The following is a 10,784-nucleotide window of genomic DNA, read 5'->3' as shown; positions in this document are numbered from 1 at the left end:
TTACACCAAATATAAGAGAAGCTTACATGAAAATATTTCTATATGGAATAAAGAGTATGAAAAATTGTGGTAATGGTGAGACAATGTACAGAGCATAAATAACACACACCTAGGTAGAAATATTTAAATAAATACCAAAATAATTATGAAAAAATCTTTTATTTAGGCCCTATATACAAAGAAATATTTACATACGCATGGGCCATAATATACTTATATTTTTTTTATTTTTTATTTTTTTGGCTCAACTAGCCCAATGACTAGCTAATTTAGGGTTTTTTATTTCAGTAAGGAGATATGGGAAAAGTCCCCTAACTCACACGCGCCTATATACAGTGAAAGGGTGAGAGTAACCACAGTGTTTGAGTGATTTGATAGGGGGGGGATAACTCACTATGGCAATTACAGAGAGCCGAAAAAACGGCTATCATTAGCCCTCCCCCAGGATGATGGTATATTCATGTACCATCATAAAGAATGTTTTCCAAAGAGAGTGCTTCAGAGTCCTTGACAAGATCTTCATTGTTTGGCCCCTTGGAATTTTGGTTTGTGTTACACTCATGCTTCATGGAACAATACTTACATGAGATAGTTTCCTTTTTCTCTGGTAGATCCTTTGGTGAGATTAGTATTTGTTCAACATAGCCTGAGTAAATTACACCACAACACATCACAAGAAAAAAGCCACCCCAATCACTGTCTTAAGGCCAGGGGAGTCCTCTCCACCCTGTCGCCCTCTTACAGCATGTGGGATTTATGGCTAAATTGATAACAATACCCGGAGACAAGCTATCAAGAACTTAAATAAAACACCAAGACACTTACACATCATTATTGTCCATGACTTCACGTTGGAAGGGAGACAAGGTATCCATGCTTAGTCCAAATTCACCCTCCTTGATTCAGCAAATGTTGGGCTTACACTAGTAGGAGAAATGATAGATTTCCTACTCTCAATTTAATGATCACTCTCTCTTACAATGGCATAGAGTTCCCTTGCTAATCACCCCTAATACAACACATACATATGCCTAATGCCAATGCGATTCCACTCAAGAGCTCCTTCTCAAGAGGTTGAGCTTGGCTTCTCAAGCTATAGCATAGTGCTCTTTCTTCTCCCCCTTTTTGTGCTAGCTACACCCTCCTTTTATAGCAATTTTGAAGGCTAGGGTTACTCCTCTAACCATGGTTGGGTTAGATTTTCAGCAATTTATCTAATTTCTTTTGCTTGGAATTATCAAGAAGTTGGTGGGGAAAGAGAGAGGAGAGAAATGGAGGTGATAGGACTTTTCATAGTGGGTTAGTGTTAGTAGAGTTAGTATTAATTTACAAATAGAATTGGATATTTACAATGGGAGTATCCATGTAGGATACAAATAAGGAAGAAAAACTCTTAAGAGGTAAGAAAAGGTGGATTTCTTACAAGGTTGATGCTCCAAGTGTCTTGAGTAGGGCCAATTTTGACGCTTGTTGACGGTCCACTAGCTTTGACGGTACATTTTTTCTCCACTCTTGACCTTCCTTGAGAGACAAGGTAATTGAAGCTGAGTAATCAACCACCATGATGCTGTCTTTTAAGAGAAGAGGCTGAATTTTGTGGTTTTTTTGATAGATATGGGTAAATTGGAGGAGGAAAAATGAGACTAGGTGGTCAATTTTTGGAATGGAATTGTGTGTGGGAGGTATGAGTTCACCATGGTTTCTCTTATTCTTCAAGGTTGAGGAGAAGGTGAGTAGGGTGCAGAGAGGAGTGGTGAGAGAGGTGGGGATGATGAGTGGAGAAGTGTGTGTGAAAGTAGAAAATGATAAAGTGGAAGAGAGAGTGTGGCTGCATAGCATGGGAAAACTGGGGTCCACTAATAAAATCATATCTCACAGCTCGTAGCTCAAAAAAATATGAAAAAATTTGAGGCAAAAGTTCAGCCCACGAGCTACAACTTTTGTTTGTATCACCTTTTCAAATTCGGAGAGCAAGTGAACTTTAAAAATTCAGCAAAACCGATCGTTTTTTTCCACTGCACAAGGTCCTTGTGGGGTCCTTCTTTGGATGATTCTTTTGAATACTTCCAAGAGTGAGCCCTCCATAGTGCATGTATGCATGCCACCTACCCTTGACCTTATTTGGTAGGTCTATAATCGAAGATATTGTTGAGATTATGATATAAGTGAATAGTACAACTAAGAAAATCAAATATTGAGGGGTCTAAAAAATATGTACATGTCAAATATAAATAATATAAGTGGAAAAAATATAAAGGGGTCAAAAGAAATCTCTCTCGTTATGAGGCTACCATAAAAAGATAAATATTTTTGGTGTTCTAATTTTTTAGGAAAAAAACAAAATAGATGTAGGAAGGGAAAAATCACAATAGTGAAAAAATATACACATAAATAAAACTAGTTTTTTTGGATTTTTGTTGGGGTGGAGTTACACCAAATATAAGAGAAGCTTACATGAAAATATTTCTATATGGAATAAAGAGTATGAAAAATGGTAAGAAAAATTGTGGTAATGGTGAGGCAATGTACAGAGCATAAATAACACACACCTAGGTAGAAATATTTAAAGAAATACCAAAATAGTTATGAAAAAATCTTTTATTTAGGCCCTATATACAAAGAAATATTTACATACGCATGGGCCATAATATACTTATATTTTTTTTATTTTTTATTTTTTTGGCTCAACTAGCCCAATGACTAGCTAATTTAGGGTTTTTTATTTCAGTAAGGAGATATGGGAAAAGTCCCCTAACTCACACGCGCCTATATACAGTGAAAGGCTGAGGGTAACCACAGTGTTTGAGTGATTTGATAGGGGGGGGATAACTCACTATAGCAATTACAGAGAGCCGAAAAAACGGCTATCACCACGTAGACATGTAATTTTATCTTTCACTTTTCTTTCTGCTCAAGCTGCCATTCATCAAAGGCCGTGCAATTGAATGTGTCAATCACAGCACAGTTATTACGGAGAAGTGATTCCAAGGTATAAAAGTGTGTGTAGAACCGAGTTTCAGCATCACTGACATGCGCATCCTATATAAATCGAGCACTATTTGTCGTTTCAAGATAAATTTCACAACCTGACGTGCTATATCAATTATTTTGGTGAACCATGTGGTTTCTTCGCTAGGGTACAATTCTTTCAGCACCAAGTTCAAGCTGTGCGTATTACAACCATTGGCAAAAATGTGTGGAAAGCACTTCTTTATTAATTTACTGGTGTTTTTACAATTCTTTGCGTTGTCCATCACAACTTGAACGACATGTTCAACACCAATTTCTTTAATTACATTAATCAAGACCTCAGAAATGTATTTGCCACTTTTAATTGCACCAGAACTATCAAAATCGCCTTTATAAACATTTCTCCCCTTGGACAAACCAACATTACATTGATCAACGGTCTTCTCTAAACATTTGACCAGCCATCACTCACAATCGTACATCCTGAAAGCGAAATATTCCCAAGTATTATTTTGCCAACACGCTCTTTGACTTCGATTACAACATTTGTCCAAGAAAACATTTCTTATCGTGTTATAAGAAGGAGCTGAAAATCCTGGACCAAACTCACCAATTTTCTTCCAAGCAGCCTTCCAATGATTGCTATCTACCATGACCAAAGCACTTCCAGTAAAGAATATTGCTTTGGCAAGTGCTGTTTGTGCTTCTTCTAGAGACTGCACTCGAAAGCTTTGATGTAATGATTTTTGACGCATTTGACAAAGTCCACCTTCATTTTGACGTTTAAAAGGAACACTGCCTGGAATTTTCTCTCCTTGCGCAGGTTGTTCTCCAAGGTTAGTTGGCGTTACTACAGGATCTCCGGAGTTAATATTTGGCTCTGGGAACTCTTGATTCGAAGGCACACAGCTATATATCTGTCATCTCTTGCCACCCATTTTGGCGAGCTCTTCTCTCAAACGCTTTGCAACTGTAGGTGCCTGAGAATGTTCACATTTTCTACAATTGTTTTTAGTGCTACCCAGAAAATGATCCCTAATACGTGGTGCACCGCCAAATTTTGTTGTGTGACAAAATTTACATTGCCACTCCATATATCGGCCGCATATGTTGTGAGCATAATCCCACTCTTTGCCAGGAGCTTTTTTATTCTTTGGCTTCTTCGTACCACTTCTGCCCACATTTTTCTCCATTGCTTTTAAATTAAAACTGAAGAGAAAAGAACAAGATGTTTAGTTTTATTTTTTTTTGAATTTTCAATATATATTATAATTTGAAAACCATTCAATATGAAAGTAACCACGATGCACAATATGAGATTTTCAATGCATGCTAGTCAATCCACATATCGATCACCTATATTGTGAGCAACCATACACATTGCAATGTAGTCTATATATGACGCAATAACCATAACAATGCTATGAATCTCTCTATACAATTATTATTATAATGATTATTTATATGTCCACTTTGATTTGCAAATAATAAGACACATCTAATTTCATTTTCTACAAAAAAACAAACGAAAGCAATAAAATATATGATTGGTCAATTCATGCACTAATAATCTATTGTAATACATAATGCACTCTCTGTACAAACCAATGCATGAACTAATGCAAATAATTCTTCAATATAATCACCCAATTGGGGACTACTTGTACCCAGTGAAGGATTGTAGCCCACCCATGCAACCAATTCAATATATAAAAGCTATTTCAACCCAATTAAGGATTATAGCTCTTATATTGTAAATCAACTCAAATGTAAGACTTCAAGGATCTTTATATGCCCGGTACACTAGTAGAGGACATCCGACCCTTGACTATCGACTCGTCATTTACATATGCTCATCTTCTAAAACCAATTACAGCCCTCATTTGGACCAATGGCTTCTTCGCAATGAGCATGATTCCCCAAGTTTTTAGTTGTTTTGGTTTCGTACCTTTATGTCGGTAAACGAATTAAATTTTTTTAGAAGTGGTTACCGAATTAAGAGTCACGTTCGGCCCAAAAAAAGGACCTGTGACTCTGTAACCTTAGGTCAATTCACAAGGAGATGACAATACCCGACACTCGGATACACTCCCCAAGGATTTGCCTAGCTAAAGGACCGAGGTTAGCACACTATTTACTATATATAATTATGCCCGTCAGGCTTTTTCATTTTCCCGGCGGGCCCGCCGGGTATATGCAGTAGCCCGGCGGGCCCGCCGAGAAAATGAAAAAGCCCGACGGTGACCACAGGGAAAATAAGAAAGCCCGATAGGATAACCAGCTCTATAGATTTTTGCAGGTCAATATCAAGGTCACGTTAACAATTAACGTGATCACGTGATTTTTTAATGTAAATACTATAGTTATTGACGTAATCACCCAATTGTGATTACGTTAATGAAATCCCTGTGCACATGCTATTTCATCATTTTGTGTAGAGTTTCTGTCAATGCCGTTTTCTGCATAAGAGGTGCCTTACAGTCTTCTACGGTTTGTGCTATATAGCACGTGTTGTTCCCGCTCTGTTTTTCCTATTTTTGAGCAGTTTTCACATCAGGTGCAACATTTACCATGGCTGACAACAACGCAGATGTCTTTAAGATGTTTGCTATGCTGAGGACAGGTTGGATGGGGATAATTACCCTATGTGGGCTTATATGATGCAACACGTTCTTGTGTCAAAGGGCATATGGAATATTGTGCAGGGCATTGATGTACGTCCTAGTTTTGAGGATGTAGGCGATGTTGAGGATGTTGCAGGTCTTGTTGCAAGGATTGCTGCTATTAGAGTTGTTTTGCCTACGGTAGAACAAGCTCATTGGGATGTAAAGGATCCGCAAGCTCATGCATTGATTGCATTGTCTGTGAAATGCACCATTGTTCCTCACATCCGTTCAGCAAAATCTACAAAATAGGCTTGGGATATTTTGGCTGGTCTTTATGCAAGCCGAAATGAGGCTAAAATTGCTTTGCTGCGTAAAGAGATGGAGTCGAAGATTATGCATGAGGAAGATGATATGGACACTTTCCTTGCTAGTATCAAGGATATCAATGAGCAACTTATTTCTACAGGTGAAGTCATTTCAGACAATTCCCTTGTGCAAACTGTTCTTGATGCCTTACCAGATTCTTACTAGACTTTTGCTAGTACTTGGAGTCTTATGACCCAAGGAAATCCAGAAGTTGTCAAGTTTGATGCATTATGCACATTGCTGTTGCAAGAGTCACTTTCCAGAAAAAACAGGACTAGACATCGTGAAGTTGAACAAGCTTTTATTGCTTCTCAAAGAAAGGGTGGTAACAACAATGCAGCCACTTCTTATGGTTCTGTTGCGAGTGGCAAAAATTCTGTTCCTAATGCTTCTACTAGCAGTACTTCATCTGACAATTCTGGTGATAAGGGTAAAAAAAAAGATGCGTTGCCATTATTGTAAAGCTAATGATCACTTGATCAAGCAGTGTCCTAAGTTGAAGGCCAAAGAGGCTAAGAAGAAAGAGGGTGGTTCAACTACAAATGCTGGTTCCACTACAAATGCAGCCATTGTTGAGTCTTCTGTGAAAGGAGACTGTGATGCTGATGTCGATGCAGAATGGGCTTTTAGCGCAGAGTGCACTTACAATCATGTTGTCCATGATGCATGCTTGTCAAACACTACAGATTCACATGTGTGGTATTTTGACAGTGGTGCTACAAAGAACATTACCTCACATCGTGAATTGTTCACCTCTCTCGAGTCTGTCCCTCATGGGAATTCTGTCACTTGTGCCAACAATGCCTCTTATCCAGTTCAGGGAGTTGGAAAGATTGTGCTTACTGCTACTAATGGTAGTTCTTTCACACTTGTTGATACACTTTATGTACCTGGGATCAAGAAGAATCTTTTGTCTGTATCTGCACTTGCTAGACTTGGACTTGTAGTCAAATTTATGGATGACAGATGTACAGTTCATGATCTCAGTTTTGGTGATGAAATCGTTGCATCTGGGCTTTTGTGTCGTGGGCTGTATAAGATCACTTTGTATGAAAAGTGTGGACAAAATTTTACAAATGCAGTTGCAGATTCAAGGGCTATTTCGGATGCAAAACTTTGGCATGCATGTTTTGGTCATCTGAATTTTGCCAGTTTGCTGCGTTTGCAAAAATCTAATATGGTTGCTTCTTTACCGCGTCTTGAAGCACCTATCAAACATGTTTGTGAAGGCTGTATTTTGGGTAAGATGCAACATTCTAAGTTTCCAAAGGATGGTTCAGTTTGGGCCACATTCAAGTTGCAGCTTGTGCATAGTGATGTTTGTGGGCCCATGCAAACTCCGTCCTTGGGCAATTACCTTTACTTCGTGACTTTCATTGATGATTACTCCAGGCATGCATGGGTATTTCCGCTTAAAGCAAAGTCTGAAGTTTTTATGTGCTTCAAACAATTTCTGGCTATGGCTGAAAATGTCTCGAAATGTACTATGGGCACCCTCCGTTCCGATCGAGGGGGGGAGTATATGTCTCATGAATTCACTGCATTTCTGGCTAGTCGTGGGATAAAACACCAATGTAAAGTGCCTTATACACCTCAGCAAAATGGTGTTGCTGAGAGGAAAAACAGGTCACTTACGAAAATGGCACGATGTATGGTCAAAAGTCAAGCTTTTCCGCATTCTTTTTGGCTTGAGGCCATCATGTGTGCCACTTATGTACTAAACAGGTGTCCTATGAAAGCTTTGTATTCTATTACTCCATATGAAGCATGGCATGATAGAAAGCCTTCTATGGAGCACATGCATATTTTTGGCTGTTTGGCATATTCTTTGGTGCCACAAGCACAGCGCAGAAAATTGGATGATAAGACTGTCAAATGTATTTTTGTTGGTTATAGTGCTGAAAGCAAAGGTTACAGGTGGTATCATCCGCAAACAAAACGTATTCTGGTTTCACGGGATGTAGTGTTTGTGGAAGATTCTGTTCAACCCTTGTTGTCATGTACTAGAGACAACAATGTAAGCTCATAGGACATTTATGACACTTTGTTTGCTCTTTTCAATGGTGGAAATACGAATGTAAGTTTGAATGAGGCAAATGTACAACCTATAGGGGTTTGTGAAAATGTTACAGATCAACCTATTACTGATGCAGATGTACATGATGTACTTGATGAGGAAAGGGCTGAAAATGAGCAGGCTAGAGATATGCCAAAATGGCTGGTGTACACTTTGTGTGACAGTAAATTGGATGCACCTTTGTCTAGTCGTACTCGTTCAGGCTCTTGCCATGCATCTTATGAATCAGATTGTTATGCTTTGGCTGTGTCTAGCTTACATGATGTTGAGGAGCCTCTGTCTTTTGATGAAGCACAAAATTCAGAAAATTGGATGGCTGCCATGCAATCAGAATATGATGCACTTAGAGAGAATGACACATGGACTTTATGTGATTTGCCTCCTGGTAAAAAGGCCATTGGTACGAAGTGGGTTTACAAGTTGAAACGCAAGCCAGATGGTGAGATCGATCGCCATAAGGCTCGACTTTTTGCAAAAGGTTATGCACAACAAAAAGGCATAGATTATGAAGAGACTTTTGCTCCCACTTGCCGTATGACTATTGTGCGTTTTCTATGTGCATTGGCAGCTCATTTTGATTGGGATGTACATAAATCAGACATTGTTACTGATTTCTTGAATGGTGACATATTTGAGGAAGTTTATGTAACGCAGCCTCGCGGTTTTGTCATAAAAGGACAAGAGAAGAAAGTGTGCAGATGTAAGAAGGCTTTGTATGGGTTGAAGCAATCTCCTCGTGCTTGGTATGAGAAAGATGACACTCATTTGGTTAAACAAGGTTCTCGTAACAGTCCAACAGAAAGCACATTGTATGTAAAGCGTGAGGGTGATGTACTTCTCATTGTGGTTCTTTATGTTGATGATTTGTTGATCACTGGACCAAGTGAGAGACATATTGCTGAATTTAAGGCTGATTTGAATGCTACTTTCAAGATGAAAGATTTGGGGCTATTGCATCATTACTTGGGTATACAGTTTAAGCAGTGTGATGGTGGTATTGCCTTGTGTCAGAAAAGTTACATAGAGACATTGCTATGTAAGTTTGGAGTTGAGGATTGCAAACCTTTTGCCACTCCCATGGAAACAGGTTTCAAGTTGAGTCTACATGATGCTGGCGATCTTGTTGATGTCACTCTTTATCAAACTGCTATTGGCTGCCTCATCATTATGTATGCAACACGAGGCCGGATATTCAGTTTGCAATCTCACATGTCAACAGACTTATGCATAGCCCATGATCTAAGCATTGGCAGGCTGTCAAGAGGATTTTTTGCTACCTTAGTGGCACTTTAGATCTTGGATTGTTTTATCCCAAGGGGGGATCATTGCCGCCAGATTTACATGCTTTTTCGGACTCAGATTGGGCTGGTTGTTTTGACACGCGAGTGTCCACAAGTGGTTTTTGTTTCATGCTTGGCAGTTCGTGTATATCATGGTTGAGAAAGAAGCAACCTATTGTGGCCACTTCGAGTTGTGACGCTGAGTACAGGGTAGTCTTCACAGCTACGGTTGAGTGTGTATGGTTCAGACGCCTTATGGCTTATTTGGGTGTTGGACAGGACACTGCCAACACTATCTACACTGACAGTCAGAGCGCATTGGCAGTTGCGAGGAACCCAATCTTTCATGCTCGCACAAAGCACATTGAGGTGCATTACCACTATGGAAGGGAGAGGCTCTCAGCAGGAGAGATCAACTTGGCTTATGTGCCAACAGAGGACAACGTTGCAGATATTTTCACAAAGGCATTGTCTCGTGAGAAGCTTGAAGCTTTCTGCAAAGCTTTGGGGACTGATCATGTACTCAGGGCATGACACTTCCCTTTACTCATGCGCCAGCTCCTCATTCACCTTATCACTCGAGGGGGGATTTGTTACCATATACATGTGGTAGTGATGTGTGTGAACACACTAGGACCACCGGGTATTTTTCCCCTCTTTAGGAGATTTTTCCCCCCGAGCATTGTATATACGCCCATCACTCTAGGGCTATCCATATTTCCATTGCACACTAAGTAACACACTCTCTATTGTGTGCCTTGAGCTTCCTTCGTCTTCTCCAAGCTGTGTGTGTTTCTCTGCAACCCTAATTCCAACATAAAGATGATAAAATAGGTATGGCAAAAGAAGCCTTCAATGCCAACTTGGTCCTTCACTAATCCTCCTTTTGAGGATTCAAGCTTACTTTTACATGAAAAAATGTTTGTAGTAAGCACAAGAATGTAAAAAGTCAAGTTGCTAGGGTGCAAAAAACACTCTTTGGCATAGTCAGAGTTGGGGCTGCTGACCCATAAAATGAACAAATCATTAGTCCCAAAGCTTCAAGTCATATTAAACTCTATGCTAAGATCACAGTTATTAGGCTTATGCTCAAGCTGGAAGAGTTGAGAATATCTAAAGTCATGTTGCTCATGATGGATGAGATGAACATAAGAGTCGAAGTCTATTAACTTACAATTGGTGGAGTGTCGTAGAGTCCAACACTCACGCACGGTGTACAGTAAGATGAGAGCACACATCCTCATCAACGAAAACCATTCTTAAAGGGGTGCTAGCTTGCAAAGCCATGTCATATGATTTTATAGCTACAACATCTTTCTAAATAACCCCTCAAAATCATTCTTACACAGCATATTGTTTCCAATGCATTTCTATGTATACATAAATAGGATGTCCCACCATTGGACATATGCAGTAGATACTCTTTTTTGCTTCCACCTATGCACCTTGAGTGGACTACAACAGGCAAACCAATGTTCCATCATG

The sequence above is a fragment of the Adiantum capillus-veneris genome, chromosome 11 (genome assembly GCF_014529385.1).
Source record: "Adiantum capillus-veneris isolate H3 chromosome 11, ASM1452938v2, whole genome shotgun sequence".
Classification (NCBI taxonomy): domain Eukaryota; kingdom Viridiplantae; phylum Streptophyta; class Polypodiopsida; order Polypodiales; family Pteridaceae; genus Adiantum; species Adiantum capillus-veneris.
This window is presented reverse-complemented; position numbering follows the sequence as displayed.